The following is an 18076-nucleotide window of genomic DNA, read 5'->3' on the forward strand; positions in this document are numbered from 1 at the left end:
CCATTCATGAGGGGGTCTAACCCCATGACCTAAGCCCCTCCCACAGTCCCCGCCTCTAAATACCATCCTGTTGGTATTTAGGGTTTTAGTATGTGAATTCTGGGAGGACACAAATATTCAATCTATAGTACTTACTTACAATTTTTCTCGTTCCAAAAGGATTTTAGACAGCTGGGACCAACTCTCAATAACTTTGTATTGAATTAATTACAAGTACTGCATTTATAGTGCTCTTAGTGCCAGGCACTATTACAAAGGTTTACAAAAATAAGGAAAATTATTTTATTTAATCCTCACAACTGTATGAGATAGGTACTACTATTATACTCATTTGTGAGTTGAGGAAGTTGATGCTCCGAGAGGTCAATTCATCTGCTTAAGGCCACATGCCCATTAGTTGTTAAAGCCATAGCCACTAGCCATCTTAGCCACTAGCCATACGGCCTCCTGATGAATGAGCTCTGCATTCCAGGTCCAACCCAGCAAAATGTTTCAGGCGTAGTATGTTCTGAAGAGAGGTTTGATGACAGACTGGAAGAAAAAAAAAAATTGGCGCAATCGCCGCGGTGGCTGCTGGGATGCGCCCGAACGAAAGGTCGCGCCGGTTCCGCTCTGAGTGACCTTTCACCTGCGCCCGTCGCTCTCGGCGGCGACGTCGGGAGGCGGAAGCCGGGAGGCAGCGGCAGCTGACAGGCTCCGGCTCTAAAAAATTTGATGTTTTAAAGTGTTAATTTGTCTGAACTTGGAAATGGCCAACTTCTTTCAGTGACTTCTTGTTCCCCGATTCTAAAAGTGCCACGTCTCGGTTGGTGAGGCCAGATCTCGCAGGTATGTTCTATTATTATATATAGGTAAGTTTACATTTTGAAAATACATGTAAATCATGTTCACTGTAAAAAATGAAAAAAAAAATTATACCAAAACAGGTGAAAGTTCCTTTTAATTTCTCTCCCTGGGTTCCATTCCTCAGAGCCCTTACCCGGAGTCCATTCCTCCCAGCAGTTGAGCATCTGCATTGACACATGGCGTTGACGTATACATTCATTCACATATGTACATAAAAAATAGTTTTACTCGTATGTATATAAAACTGTTAATTTAAGTGTCTTTAGTAATGTTAGTCCAGTTGAATATAATTTATTCACATCAAAATTAACAGCTGCTATAACTGTTGTAAATTTAAGTAGACGCCTAGTGAGAAATGCTCAGGGTTCTTTCCATTGGCAGAAATGAAATACCTGTATAACTCCTACATTTTTAAAGTATTATTGGTACTTTTGGTATTTTGTGAGGTAAAATGCTTTGCATGACAAGACAATGTGGGGTCTAGTAGGAGTTTGTCATGGTTTAATTTAGCATGCTTTTTAATGATCTACAAGAGGGACAGGAAAAACACTTAATTAAATTTACAGATGATGCTAAATTGGGAGATGTTAAGAACATCCCTGAGGACAGATATTTAAAGAAGTTAGAAATATGTGAAAGAAATAGCAAGACGATATTTAGATTGTAAAAAATTTAATTGAATGTGTTAAAGACTTATTAATCAGACCACCAATTACTCAGGAAGTGGAAGAAGGCATAATAACTTCTGCTTTTATAATGTTGCATGGCTGCAAAACTAAGATCACACCAAAACTAAGCAATCTTTGTTCATATCCATGCCAAAGTACTTTGTGAGCCTCTTGAAATAATTAATTTCACAAGTTACCTACTGTTCTTTTTAGGTCACTCTAAGTTGTTTTATTCTAGAGAAAAAGCTAGAAGGAAATTAATGCTTACTGTAACCCTATTGTTGATGATCATTTTATTTACATGGATTATCTCATATAATTCTCATAAGAGAACTATGTGAAGAAGATACAATGTTAACATTTTTGTTTGTTATTCATTTTAATTTCGGTTTATATCTGAATTTCACAATTTATTTTCTGATGTGACATTTTCTCCTAAAATCAGACTTGCATGTGAACTCACATTGAAACAGCTATACATATTCAAATATGTAAAAAACTGAACAAATTTTTATTTTAATTAAACTTTTAAAATTAAAATGCAATGCTACACTAGTTACCACTCATAAGCAAATGACTGATTCCTAAATGAGTCCAATTATGCAGAGAGAACCGTGGAGAGTTGTACTGATGAACTACAGCAATGATGACATGTGTCCATAGTTTGTTGTTGTGTCAATGCCAGGCATTTGTGAAATATCTATTCATCAGGCAATACTTAGTGAGAATGTGTTTAGCCATTATAACAAGGTATATGCAAATGAGCTTCCCATGAGACTTTGCAGCAAACATTTAATTAGTTATACAAAGAAACAGTTAAATACACAAACACACGTTACAGAAAATTGGCTTTAGTGTATTGTTAAGTTTAGCACACGATTCCTAAATAACACTATTTAATAGCATGTCTTTATTATATGCTTATTAGTGGAAATGTGTAATTTTACTTGAAAATTAATTTTGTTGAACTTCTTATATCCTTCCTTTCTTATTATAAAAAATCAGAGATACACTGAGTAACATAATTTGAATATTTTTAGTATTTCATTTATAAATAAGGATAATAAAATCTCAAAACTGAAACATGTATTTATCCAGTTGTTACAGAAAGGAGAAATTCATAGAACAGTATTCATTAGGTGGGGTAGATGACAAACATTAGTTATCATTTATCATTATACCCAGAAAATAACACTGATCTATATTTTAGAAATTACTACATTTATTCAAAAATACTTCCATTAAACTTTTCAGTTTCTTCATTTACCCACTAAAATAGACACACATTTCTTTTCTTAAAATCAAACTCATAAATGACATTTGTAATTTGAATGTTAAATGTCAAGAAAATTCTTTTTTTATGAATCTGGGTCATTAAAGAATTTTTATTTTTTTTGCTTTAAATAATAAAAGCATTCTTTATGAATATATTAAGAATAACATTTAAATTTTACTTTTCTGTAATCATCACACTTTTTCATATCTTTTAAAGAATCTGTATAAATTTTTATTATTACATTTCTGTGTTATTCACATGTTTGACAAAGAGATAACAAACAACATTATTGTGTATGTCATACTACCGTAATAAGATACTTAAAAACACATTCAGAATACTCCTTTTTTAGGGTTTTAAAAGTAATCACAGATTATAACAAGGATAGTAGTTCACAATTTCAAGTTAAGTCTTTTGATTTTGAGTATTAACTCCTATTCAATGCAATTCAGAAATATCTTCTTTTTTTTTTTTTCTGAGTCATTTAATTTTTATATAATCAGGAGGAGTTACTAGGTGTAGCAGCTGACCAGCCAGCCTTCCCGACACTGTTTGCATCTCTGAAGCCCCCAAGGGCAGAAAGGAGTCTTTTAATTGGTGATTCAACTTTAGTGGAAACATGCATTTAGGAAATGAGGCCTACACTGTTGTCTTCACACCAGGCAAACCAGCTCCTGTTGTCATGGTGATCTCTATAGCATGCTAGAGCCAGTGATGTGGAAAAACAAGATGGCTTCCTCATTTATTTAGCCTTAAAGAAAGTTGCAGATACTAGCAAATGATTATTGAAATAAAAATCTATACATTTTTTAAGATATGTGAAAATTAACATGCATGAAAATTTCTGCTTTGGATAAAATTTAACTATGTCCAAAATTTCTAGGATTATTTATGTTTTTCAAGGAAGATGAATTATTTCCTTTCTTTTAAATGTAAATGTCTTAAAACACCACCTTCCCATGGAGCTATGCTTCAGATTTTAGTTCATGTATGAGTTCTGTTTTTGTTGGATTAGCATGAGGGTTGTAGAATGACATGTTATATGTAGACTTTATTGTGCAAGAATAAATTGCCTCAGTAATTTCAGTGCTTGTAAAGGAGCTCTACATTTGAAAGAGACCCTGAGTTTTCAGACTGGATACCAATAAAGTAGGAAAAATACAGAAAGGAGTCATCCTAGCCATCAAAAAATGAGAAGGATGCTCCTTGTTACTCCTCGGTGACTTTTCAGTTGCCAATTTAAAAATGACAAATATTTTATGATAATATTTGGATATGAAACAGTCTTTCCATTTTGAACCACTTTACCTGTTCACTGAATTGAGAAAAATCTGTAAAATATTTTGTAATTAGTAGATGTGGAAGAATTATGATGCAGATGCTTTACAAGTAATGAATTTGTTGTTCATACCATATTTTGTTATAAAAAAAAGCACATAGAAAGAAACAAAGACAGAAATTTCCCCTGCAGTACAATATATATTTCTAAAATTAGTCTGAACTATAAGCAATAATTATATTGCAGAATGCATGTGAATGATAATTTGTTGTTTACTTATTTGATTACACTTTTAGGAATGTGATGCTTAAATTAGGTTTTATATATGTAGCTATTCCTTATATTAATTCATCCTTTTGATGAATAGCCACAGCATTCAATAAAGACATTGATATCAAAAACTGTTAAACTTCAGATACAGTACTTTCCAAACTGTTGGACACTACTGTTTTGGGCAATGTTAATATGTTTTCTGTGATCAAAGAGTTTTACAGTCCAATTAGTTTGGAAAAAGTTGCATTTTTCCACACTCTTTTGGTAATTCATAATAGATTTACATATTAAAGGTAGACAGGAGTCCTACAATAGAGATATCTGTTTAACCCAGTGTTTCCAAAATCCTTTTGTCTGTGAAATGCTTCCCTTCCCCCCAAAATACTTACAAGTTACACTTGTGGCACACATACTGGTTTTAGAAACACAATTAGGGACTGTGATTTTAATAGGAGGACTTCTGACACTGTCAAAGCTCTGATTTTGTTTTCCTATGACTCTGGTAATGTTCATCTGTTTGCATTTTGGATGTACTCTTAACATGTAGAATCCTGACCACTGAGGTTCCAAGAGAAATTTTACAATACAAATGTGAATAAAAGTTCGCTCCACTGAGGTTATGCCCCAGTCTTAAGTCCCACATGTTTATTTTTACCCCCTTTTGCCATCTTTTCTTCACAAACTCCTTGGCAGGTGTACTGGCAATATTTTGTTAAGAAAAAAAAAAAAGAGGCTTGGGGATATTTTGGCCCAACATAACTTTTATTTTAGCTTCTCTGGCTGTAATTACCATGTTGCTTCTTGGCAAAGTAAACCATACAGAGGTAGAAAGTTATATAAGGGAGACAAAGCTATGGAAAATTCTCTTAAACGAGAGTTGAACAATAACTAGCAATAAATACATGTGTATCATGACAGTGTTCCAATAAGCTAATGGAAAGGCCTGCAGTATTGAAGTTGTAAACATTTTGTATGAAGTTTATTAGCATGTAATATCCCAAACCCAAATTTGAACATTTGGAATTGCAAAGTAAACTTAAAATTTTTTGAGAACAGAAATAGCAATTATTCTGTAACATAAATTTACACCATCCTTGAAGCTTTTGCTAGAGTTTTTGTGTTGTTGATTGCTGAGTTTAAATGAGGTGCAGTTGTTCCATTAGGCTAAATGACTCCAGTGGATATATTTCTTTCTGCTTTTTTTTTTTCTTTAGAGGAAGACAAGCCAATAGTTAACTTTCTTTTGATCCTTTCTGATACACATATATGTATTTTTAATCTCTCTTTCAACTTAATTTTTTTGGAATGTATGTAAAAGTGGAGCCCTTAGATGCAGCTGCCTGGGGTCACCCTTCTGTTAGGGGGCATTGCACGTGCCATTTAGTCAGGGGAGAGGAGAGATACGGAATCAGACTCCTTGATCTGAGGATTCTCCTCCTCGTATTACTTGTAAGCATTGAAACATTTATGGGGCACAAAGTACACAGGTAAGATGGAAAACCTAAGATAATGAGATACATAAAAAAGACTAGAAGAACAGTCAGTGAAGCAGAGAAAAACGCCAGAGTGAAATAAGGAATCAGGAGGGTGACAGGACAGAAATGTAAGGTAAGAAGGATAGGAAGGCTAATGGTTCACAGGCAGCAAGGTAAGTGTTCGCAGTGGCAGACACGGACATGAACGTGTACAACACTTTCCTGGGTTCTCAATGATTTTTCTCCCAACGAGATCAGCAGAGGCCTAGCACGGAAGTGTCAATTTAGTGTTCATAGGCCCATGGCACTTTCCTGCTTTTGTCCCGGCATTTGCTGTCTTCCCTGTGGGAGTTGGCAGCTACGGTCATTCCTATTGAATATCCTAATTACTGTCATTTTTTCCCCTATGGCTCAGCTCATTTTAGGGTCCAGGAAAAGGAACAACATGGGAACCAGGAAAGATTATTTTCAACATGCTAGCAGAACCCTCCTACCTATATGTAAAAGTCACAGAACTGTACTTATTCTCTGTCAGATGTTCTCACTAAAGTTGGCTGTTTCTCTGATTTCAGCTTCAGATTCTCTATCTCCTGCAGCACTACTGCCTTTGTAGTTTTCTTAATAATTATAGTCTCTCCAACATTGTTTCCTCCGAATTTCTATATGAATAAATCAGTCTTCTAAGTGATGTTTACTATAGCAATTAGCTGAATATCCTCCTTTTCTGTGAAGTGAAGGTGAACAGAAGGAGAAAGAAAATTTAAATTTTGTGTCCTTTCCTTTAACATACGAACTTGCAGCATACTGAGTGTTGAATTTTTTAAAAAGTCCCCTTCCCCCCAAGCAACTCATGTTTTCCCAGCAGTGAAGAAAATGAGTTATGCACACAACTGTTCAAAGTTACCTCATCACATCAGAATCAGATGGGGGTAGGGAAAGGAATCATTTTGCTATGAATAACCAGGAAGTGAGTTTTTACAGGCAATAGTTCAGAAAGAAAACTAACTGCAAATTAGTTGGTTTTAGAAAAAAATGGAAAAGGAAAATGTTGAGTTTCTTGTGGAGATAAGGTTGCAACTATGCCAGATCTATTTAAAACAAGCTGAATATATTGCTTCTCCTTAAATTTTATTTCCCCTAGATTATATCCATAAATTATTCCTTGAATCAAGTACATAGAAAACAACTGACAACTGAATTTTGTTAAGCCTAGCAATTAAAATCTGTAATTTCTTTGTCTTTCTTCTCTTCCTGATTTCCGAAAAAGAATATTTATTTTGCCTTTGAAATTCACTTCTAGTTTAACCGCTTACTTCATGATGCCCTAACTTAAAAAAGTGTGACTGTTGACTCAGCTTCACCTGAACTGGACATCCAACTATAGATCTAATTAAAAAGGTTGAATGGCATCGAGTCAAATTGGGAAAAATTACTCAGTTTATGGCAAAGAGAAGTAAAAGTCCTCTTAGGAAAGCAGGTAAACTTCAAAACCAGTCTCTTAGATTTCAATTCAGAGAAGGGTATTTTTCAAACCTTTTGATTTAACTCGAAATGGCTTATATGTCAAAGAAATGTGATATTCTCTTTAAGAACATTAGGTTGAATATAAAGAAACTTTTAAAGTCTCCAGGGAGACCTTTCATTAGTGGTTCTTTTTACAACATCTGGCTGGTGACTTTTAACAGGCTGAAATTAGTGTCTTTCCCTTTTCAATTTTCTTTGCTAAAACTATTAAGAAGATTACCTGTGGTCTAGAAAACTAAACAAAACTCATACTACACGTCCTTCTTAATATGTCATTTGTAGTACATGTGGAATATAAAAGCAGTTTTTATGGTCTGAAAAAATTTGAGTTCAAACTATAAGTAACCCTGTCTGGCTGCCCAGCATAGTTGGGTATGAACAAGCCTGACAGCTCTGCCCAGTGGGGGCATTCTCCACTGCGTGCTAATTATGTAAAGCAATCAAAGTCTACTTTCTTAGAGAGTTTCCATCTAAGGCATGTAAGGAGATGTGTTGCAGTAAGATAGACATAGGCTATATAGAAAGAAGGCAGTGAACAGAAATCATGGAGCAGTAGACACCAGGCGTGTTAAGCAGCCGGAGCAGAAAGAGGGCTTAGTCACCAGTGACAGAAATAGTGAAAACAGTAGAAAGAAGAAAAGAGAGAATAGATCTGTTACCATATCAGTGGAACACTGGAGTTAAAAGCAGTGATTGCCAGCTGGGATGTACTAGCAAATGAATGCTTATAATATCTCCTAAGCTTCTTTGTCATTAGGAATGGCCAAGGCAGTAAGTTTTGGCCAGTGGGGTCTAGGCAGAAATGTCATGGGGCAGCCTCTGAGAAGCCTCCGTATGAGACAGCATGTGTGAAGTGTTAACGGTTCTCCAACCAAACCACCTCGGTTGTAAATGTTACCATTTAGACTACTGAAGCCATGCTTGAGAAAACATGAGAAATAAGTAGTTGAGTTCCTGATACTCTGGCACATGATACCAACTTTGGGCCACCCCCTCAGATATTTATTTGAGGGAGACCTAAAATTCTACTTGGTTTACACCATTGTGACTCCGATTCTTTCAGTCAACCAAAGTTGTGTAAGAGCAAGTAATACATGTAGTTGAATGAGTGCCTAGAGGAAACTACATATTTGAATAAGAGAGGACACACGCACATTTCAGAATTAGTTAATAAATATTTTTCTAACCAAAATACTCAAAAATAAAATGTACCTTCTTATCCCTGCAAGTGCTCAAGTGAAACTTTCATGTCAAATTGTGAGATAAGTTGAAGGGGAAACAGTATTTTGTGAAGGTATTGGATGGGATGACTACTCTGTGCATTTCTTATAATACAGATAATCATAATCAATGGGTAAGTTGAGATGTCTGCATTGCCCACAGTCTATTATAAGAATATTATCCTTAGTTTTTTTTTTTAAATAAAGAAAGATATCCTTGGTTGTTCCTTACAGAAAGTTGACCATATCTTTACCGCATGACTCTGTCTCTTGGGTTATGTAGTTTGGACTAGGGTGGGCTCCTGATCCAAACCTTTCCCTAAGAAATTAGAAATGAGACAAGAATGTGAACTATTACCATTCTATTCGACATCTTAATGAGGTCCTATCCAGTGTTATAAGGTGAGATAAAAGATAAATACATAAGAATTGTAAGGTAAGAAGTGAAACTCATCTTTACACATGATTGTGTACATAAAAAGTGCAGAAGAATCCACGAATAATGATCAAATTGATGAAAAAAATGATAAAATAACTTGAAAGGAGAAAGCACTGTATTACATATACGAGAATAAAGATGTCACATCAGAAACAACACATATCAAAAAACAGTAAAAGAACATTTATAAAATAAAAAAATTGAAATTCTTTTTCAAAATTTAAGAAAAATTAAAGATGTTACAGAAAAACATAGACAAAATTTATTGCCAGTAAATATGTATTACAAAAAAATGTTTGGGTTAGCTCGTCAGGAAGAATGAAAATAGTACCAGGTGGAAACTTGAATCCTTAAAAATATAATCTAGAAATGCTGTGCACAGAAAAAAAATTAAGAATTTTTTCACAGGTAGAACAAATTAAAAGATGATTGAAGCAAAAATAAACACAAAGTTATTTTGAGATTTGGAAAAAATGTAGAGGTAAGAAGGCCCTAAAAAACAGTGCAAAAGGTGAGAGGATAGAATGGAAGAGGGTCCTTACATTATAAGTGCTATACTAACATTTGAAAGTAATATTTACTGTGAGAAGTAAATAATGCATATTTTAAACTTTAGATCAGCTATGAGGGGGAAAAATAAATAAACTAATAATTCAACAGTGGGAACAAACTGGAAAATTGAAAATTACATAATCAATAAAGACAAGGAAAGAGAGAAGAAAGAACAAAGAACAGAATAAACAACATTGCAGAATGGTAACTATAGTGTTAATTATATATAATGTAAAGGGTAAGTACTCCAATTAAAAGAAAGAGATAGTCAGACTGGATAAAAAGCAAGACTCAACTATATGCTGCTTAAAGAAACAAATCTTTAAATAGAATGAAGATAGGTTAAAAGTAAAACTTGGGAAAAGATATACCATGCTTATACTAATTATAGGAAAGGTAGAGTAACTATTAATATCAGAAAATGTGGGTTTTTAGACATGACTATTAAAGATAAAGAGGGCTCTTCATATTTCATCAAAAAATACGTCAATATAATACATATATTCACCTCATAACAGAACTTCAAATTATATGGCCCACTAACTGATAAAACTAAAGGAAGGAATAGAAAATTCATTGTTGTAATTGGAAATTTCAACTCTCATCTCTAAATATGGATAGAAAAATAAGCAGAATATCATTAAGGGTAGAGAGTATATGAGCATCACCATCAACCAACTTGACCTAATTGACTTTTGTGGAACACTTAACCAACAAGAGCAGAATACACATTACATCCATTGCACAGTGAACATTTACCAAAATGATGAAACATAAAGCATATCCCCAAAACTTAGAAGAATTGAGATAATTTTTTCCCCTGAGACCAGTAAAATATTAAAAAAAAATTAAAAATTGGAAAACTCCAAATATTTATAAATTAAATGACATAATTCTAAAAAACTGAAGGAACAAAGAAAAAAATCACAATGGAAATATTTTGACCACAATAATAAACAAAGTACAATATATGAAAATTTTTGAGATAAAGGAAGCTTTAGAGAAAAATGTATACCTAAAATCCTAACAATAGAAGAGAAAAAAGATGTTTCAAATAAGAAAAAAATGATTCCACCTTAAATAAACTACAAAAAGAACAAAGTAATCTCAAGTTGAAAAAATAAAGAACACAGACAAATGAAATAGAAAACAAATGATAGAGAAAATTAATAAAACAAAATGTTTTTTCTGAAAAAAAATCAATGAAATTAATTTAATCTCTAGCTAGACTGATTGAAGAAGGAAAAGGTCAGGGGAGGACACAAGTTACTAATGTCAGGAATGAAAGAGAGAGACACCACTACAAATCCTATATACACGAATAGGCAAATTAGGGAATACTATGAATAGATTTAACCCAATACATTTGACAAATGAGAAACAAAATGGACAAATTCCTTGAAAAATATGAATTACGAAAGCTAACACAAAAAGAGAAAGTTCAAATAATCCTACATCTATTAACAAAATTGTGTAGTTTAAAATCTTTCTCAAAGAAAGCCAAAGAGGCCAAGAGAGCTTTGCTGGTGAATTCTATTAAACACTCTGGGGAGATTTCCCAATCATATGTGAACTCTCAGAAAATAAAAAAGTGGGAAACATATTGCAGTTCATTTTATGAGATCAGCTTTGCTCTGGCACTAAAACCAAAACCGGATGTTACAGAAGGGAAAAATATAGATCAATATCCCTAATAAATTTAGATGAAACTATACATAACAAAACTTTATCTTCAAAACCAGCAACATATAAAAAGGATAAAATATTATTACCATGTGGAGTTTATTGCAGGAATCCAAAGTTGATGCAACATTTGAATATCAATCATATTAAAAGAATAAAGGAAAAAATTCTAGATCATCTAGAAACTGAAAAAGTATTAATAAAATTCAACAGTCACCTGTTTAAAAAGAAAACACAACTTTCAGCAAACTAGGATTAGAGAAGAACTTCCTGTGATAAATAACATTTATAGGAATTCTACAGTTAAAATATTTAATCTAATAGACTATATATATGTGTGTGTGTGTACATGTATATATATATATAATAAGAAAAAATAATGGGAATAATTCAATTTTTAAAAAATGTGCAAAAGACTTAGAGAATTTGCAATGAAAAATACAAGAATGGCTAGTAAACATATGAAAAGATTCTTAACATCTGCATTCACCTGAGATGTTAAAATTAAAACCAGATTAATACCATTACTCACCCACTGTACTGGTTAAACTTTAAAAGATTGATAATACCAAGTGTTGACATGGGTATAGAACTCTTTTTTTGCTACAAGTGAGAGCATTAAATGGTACAAAATTCATCAAATTGTACACATAAAATTGATATACTTTGTTATGAAATACTTCAATAAAGTTGATTACTTAAAATGGTATTTTTATATTTTGACAAGAAATGGTCAATATTGGAAATGATTATTTGAGTATTGCAGAGATTTTATATTTTCAGAGAGCTGCCTGCAGTGAATTTTTCTTTGTGTTGTTGGACATTCATGATGGTTCAGAAATTGTGCTACTGTAACTATCATTTGGAATAGTTCATCTGAGAAATGCCTGATACATCCCCACCAAAACCCATAGGTCAAGTTTCTATCCAAGAAGGTTACCTAACCCAACTTCTTTATTCCTAAACCTTGCCTTTTCTCTACCTCAAAAGAATTAGTGTAGTTCCCAGGTTTGAGACTTGCATATGTGTCACCTTTCAAATTAATGACATTACATTTGTCAAAGTTTTTTTTTAAGAAAAACAATATAATATATCATTACCCATCTTGCTATTTACCTACAACATGCTTACCTCCAAAGTCCAGCTTGATTTGTTTCTCTTCCATGCTTTTTTCTCTTGACTGTTTCAACTCATTTGAAAACAAGATGTGAAGGAATAAAACTCTATAGACTCCTGTTTAGATATTAAGAGATCTCCATCTTTTAACAACTTCTATAGCACTTATGCTTTTTACCTTAAGAATTAAGCATTTAATCATTGTATTCACCAGGATACTTAATTCTGTCTGTGTTTAAAAAGATAAAAAACAACAACAAAAAATATCTCAGTACCTTCACAGAATAAAATTATTTCTTACTCATATTACAGTCAATCCAGATCCGGGACTTTTCTTCAAAATATTATATATGCTATGTGCTCTTTTCCTCAAAGAACTCCTAACTAGTCATAACCTGGTAAAAAATTATAATCTAATATTATACACACACACACACACACACACACACATATATGTATTTCGTATGCGAGTCTGATTCCCACCTTTTTAAAAAATGGTTGAGTGTATTAAATGAATAATATATGAATACATCTTCCCTCCTGTCCTTCCCTTCCATCTTTTTCCGCACAGTTCTTTAAGTTGTCATCCTTCCCTTAGATTACACTTACTTTCCGCAAGTTTTATTATTTTTTCATACTCAAGTTTTTCATGATCAATTATTTTTAAAGACCTCTTATTTAGTGGTACAGACAATTGTAAACAAAATACATTTATTTAAACAACAGACAGGAGATAATTAGCTAATGTGTACAGGTGGTAATGACAGACTTTTGGAAGAATATAGCAAATAGCAGTTTCTGGAAATTAATTTTCTTTCAGCTAGGATGATTTGACAATCTTTGCCAGAACATGCAAAAATTTTATGATGAAGAGCTAAGCAAAAGACTAGCCAATTCTTGAATATTTGCATATCTGACAGCTCATATTTTCAGATTTTATTGATGAGATTAAATATACTAAGTAATAAAGTACTTTAGGAGCTCTTTTCTAATTTTTATTTGATTTTGTTTTCCCACAGCACCAGCAATGAGCAAGAAAGCATTTGTAATACTTCTGAGACAGTATGAAAGTAGGGCTCAACCAGGGTGGTGCTTTCTTACCATTAGCCAAGTAGGTCTACCTGTTTCTAGAATACATGAGAGGTATGAAAGATTCTGAGCCATGGAGTAATATGAGTAATGTGGAAAGCTTCCTGTTTTAACTCAGACTGTCTCAGGGTACATTTATTATTCAGGGTCTAAATTTCTGTTACTTCCCATAATAAACAGTAAACATGTATCAGTGTCCAGGTGTAGTCACTCCAAACAAAGGCTAATGAGAATGACTCTGAAATCTTGAGTTAATGACTTTAATGACTTACCTCCACCTTACCAATCTTTGCTCTATTAATTGAGTTGCTTCATGTGGGTGCCTGTATATTTAAAACTAAACTTCCATTTTAGATTTTGCTGAAGGAATAAAATCTGTCCCCCTTAAAAATTTTGTTTGTATTATACTCAAAGCCAAGAGCATGATCTCAAGGGAAAGTATTTGGAACAACTATGGCAGTCATAATGACCTCATGTTGTTTTTCTTGAATCCAATAAAAACCTTATAGATTAATAAAAACTTATAGCTTCCATGGCATTTTTCACATCTTTTTTTTTCATTATGTAGTAAAGGAAACTGAGATTTGTAAACACTATGTTGCCCAAGGTGACTTAACTGTTAAACTCTAGAACACAAGTTTTTTGGCTTTTAGTCCAGTATTTTTTCCAGTACATTAAACAGCAGGTTGAAGAAAGAGAGAGGCAGAGAGGGAGGGAGTGAGAGGGAAAAGTAATAAAAGGAAGAGATATAAGAAACAAAAAATATGCAATTAATTTCCACTCTGTGGATATTTGTTGCTTAAGATCTACAAAGTACTGAGATCTATTTTGAACACATTATGCTTTTTCAGTCATCATGTCATGTAAGCCTCACAATGTATCTAGAAATTAAATCACTTATATAAGAAAAGTTAGAGGCTTAGAGAGGTAAAATGACAGCCAGGTTATATTGCTAGTAATTGGCAGAGCTGAACTAAAACTCGTCTTTCGATTGTCTACCACTATTAAATGCTGCCTTGATAGAATAGCATAGCATAGCAAGGTATATATATATGTGTGGCTGTATGTATATAAACCCTTCTGGACATCTATAGGTAGGAGAATGATAATGAATATGTCTCATCAATACATTATGTATTGATAAGACAATATGTAATTGATAACACAGAATGTAGAGTTTGTAAATGTCAGTGTAAATATCAGAAATATGATGCTAAAAATGAACAGCATTATTTTTAACACATTACCCAATATTTAGTTTTGCATGTAATTAGAATGTCATCCATTTATTTTTTCACTCACTCATAATTCAAACAAACATTTATCTGACAGCTACTATGTACAAGCTCTTTGAAAATGAATCATTACAGGTTCTTCCCACGAGCTTAAAGTCTAATAAGGCTTTGATCACTTGGTGTGCTACTCAAGGCTGAATTCTAGGTCCTTGGCTTGGGCCATTACTCAGAGTAGTGCTGCTGCTGCTCACCCTCCAGTTGCTTCCTGTCCCTCTGCTGTGGGAGGCTCTTCAGAGTGTCTCCATTGCAGTAGAACATGGGCCTCAAAGTTTTATTCCTTTTGTTAATCTACATCCATACCCACTTTTACTCCTCATGGGCCTCATATGGTATAGAGGTGGCAGGGTTCTTACAGCAGCTGTTTGTACCCTGCACCTTTTCCATCCTCAGTCCCCATTCCAGAATCTAACTCAGTGTTCATTGGCCCTCTCATTTTTCATGTTGAATTTTTTCCTTGGAGCCTCATAGAAACTATCAGTCTCTTCTCCTTCAACTTCCATACTGGGCATTTGGGTTCTTTTAGATTCCTTCCAGTCAAATAAGCATGCTTGAACCCCAATCTTGATGTAATTAGAGATCCAAGGGTATTGCTTAGCCTTCACAAAAAAGGAATTAATGGTAGTGATAAGATTGGGTTGGAATTAGGTTACTTCTGCTATCAGCATCCTGTATTCCACCATCTTAGGTTCAATAAGGATAACTTCTAATACATTAAATTTGAAAGAAAACTATCATTTAAAATATTGCCACCCTGAATTGATTTTTAGCACTTGCTCTGTTGTATCTCAACCTTCATATTTAGAAAAATGGAAATAATTTGTCAGTTTTCTAAATATGTTTCACTCTGTGTTTGAGTGTATCATATATATATATATATACGAATAAAGGCATGACTATCCTTCTCAGTTATCTTTGCTGAAAGTCAAAAGGCCATGCCTGATACACCCTAATGATGTCCCAGTAAAAACCTGGTAGCTGCTACCAAAGGAAGTCTAAGTACCTGGGAAGAATTAAGAAGCCCTTCTTAAAATTACTGTAAAACCTCATTCCCTTTTCAGTGGCTGGAATTTAATTACCTGTACTGCTCAAGGTGCCCCTAACTAGAGGCAGTGGGGGGATGAAGACAGGTGACTGGGCCAAAGCATAAAGTAAAACCTTGCAAGTCTGAATTTATTTTGTTTTAAAAAAAAATCATGTAAATTTGCTCTGCATGACATTAGTCTGTATTTATTTTTAAAACTTAAAACTTAAATAATGTTAAACTCCTCTACCCCAGTCTCTAAGCAAGATTTGTGATCCAGATAGATTGACATTTATTGGTGCCAAGGCCCAAGGTATCCTTTGGGGTACAGAAACTTTAGCTTGAAAGTGATTTTAAGTAATCCAAAGGAAGAGGTCCAGAGGTAGAGTAACCAGGGTAGAGTTATAAATATTTCCATATTTCCATATTTTTATGATTTTCCTCCAGATCTTTCTTTTTTGCCTCTTGTGTTTGACCTTCTTACTTGATTTTCTCTTGCCTTCGACTTGGTAGAAATATATTTCTGTTTCTTACTATGCATTCTCTATTCCTATCTTTAACATGCTACTCCTTAGTCAAAGCTTTTCTTTTCTAACAACTTGACTTCCCTCTTGCTCCAGCCATTAATTTTTGCTGACTCCTAAATTTTTATTTTAAACTTCTGCCACTCATGAAACCTATTGTGAGCAAACTCTGTTTTAATAAAACTCCTGTGGTTTTTATATTCCAGGATAAATGTAAGGGGTAATGGAAAGCCTAAGAATTCCTTAACTATGAGTGTAATAAAACTGAAAGCAACTTCTATCTGAGCGTTAGGGTTAAGGGAAGATATATTTAACCCGAGTACTTTTCTACAAGTTACATTTGACATCATATCATTTGTTACTTTTCTGGAGTTGAAAGACTTTGCTTCATGGACACTTTCCTAACAAATATTTAGACATTCCAATATTCCCATTGATAAATTGTCCTATGACTTTACCAGTTAGTGAGAGACATTTACTTCAACAGTTAACCCATAAGGGGACTTTGATGTAAGTTTTCTAGTACATTTCATCAGAAATAACCACATTAAACAGATGCTACCGAATGAGAAGACCTTCAAAAAGACTGGCTGTAGGAGAGCAGCAAATTGATATCTAAAGAACATGGCTCTTCTTCTGTGTACAGTGTTTATAAAAATATTATCAGCAGTGCACATTTTTAATCTAGTGAAAATTTGGCAGCACTGCTGAAATCCTTTCTAGCAGAGCATTCAGAATTACTTTAAGTAAACAGAGCCAGCAGCCAGGAAATGCAAACTTCAGCAGATTTACTGCAGTTAAGTGATAGCTACCAAAATGCTCTTATCCCTGGTTAGAGTTAAATAATTTACTCTTCACTACCATTAAATGTTTTAAAATTATCTCTGTCGTTTATGTGTGTGCGCTTATTTCAGTATAATTATTCCTTCTTGCTGTTCTTGATGTTAAATCCTGAAAGTGGATCATGGTTCTCCCTAGGTTGTAAGTGTATAATTTGCCCTCCAGTTAACTGCCCTTTCCTGAATGTACAGAGCCACAGCTGTGAATGACTCCCAGAGTGTCTTTAACTAATTAGCAACCAGACACCACTAAATAAAGTTAGAATGGAGCCTTTAACCGGAAGGCTCCTACAAGCATATGTAAAGCTTTTGTTTTATTTTTAAGGTTAAATTTAATAGGAAATTTTAATAGCATGGACTGTTCTACATATTTATCAGTAGACTTTTTTCTATTTCTTTCCACATATTTTTGTTCTTAAATCATTTTTTAAAGAAAATTGGAAACAACACACCCTTTCACATTCATTTTACCTGTACAGAGATTTTACTCTTTTTTTCAGACTTTCTACCTTTCTTGTATTAAGAAAATGTACCTATGTTCACCTACACAGAAATGATGCTAAAAATCTTACACTTCCAACATTTTGTTTTCATTTTATTTACCCAACAATCATTGAACAAAATGCTTAATATGTACCTGGGAATCTACTAGGCAATGGAGATAGAGCTTTTATATGCATTTTGGGGATTTAAAGGATTAATTTATTTGATGCACATACTACAATGCCTGGCATGTAGTTAGGGCCATGCACATCTCTGACACTATTATTATTGTTTTTGCTGTCTCATAACTGAGGTTCAAATAGATGAGAGTATTTGCCCAATGTGATATATCTCATTAAGATCATCTGTTTGGTATTTGGCTCAGAATTTCTACTTATAACACTTAAAATTATATGATACTTCTATCTTTTTGTGAGATGAGCAGGGTAAGTAAAATTATACCCATTTCATTGA

General features: G+C 33.5%; 1 long non-coding RNA gene across 7 annotated transcripts in view; it reads left to right on the top strand.

Annotated features, from left to right (window-relative positions):
- The first annotated feature begins 653 nt into the window (after positions 1-653).
- LOC116281481 (uncharacterized) overlaps positions 654-18076 on the top strand; it is a 373196-nt gene continuing 355773 nt past the window's right edge. For all 7 annotated transcript variants that reach the window (XR_012075046.1, XR_012075048.1, XR_012075043.1 and 4 more), the window contains exon 1: positions 654-828. This is a non-coding gene — a long non-coding RNA (uncharacterized lncRNA). The remainder of the gene's footprint in view (positions 829-18076) is intronic.

This window comes from Vicugna pacos, chromosome 8 (genome assembly GCF_048564905.1).
Source record: "Vicugna pacos chromosome 8, VicPac4, whole genome shotgun sequence".
Lineage (NCBI taxonomy): Eukaryota > Metazoa > Chordata > Mammalia > Artiodactyla > Camelidae > Vicugna > Vicugna pacos.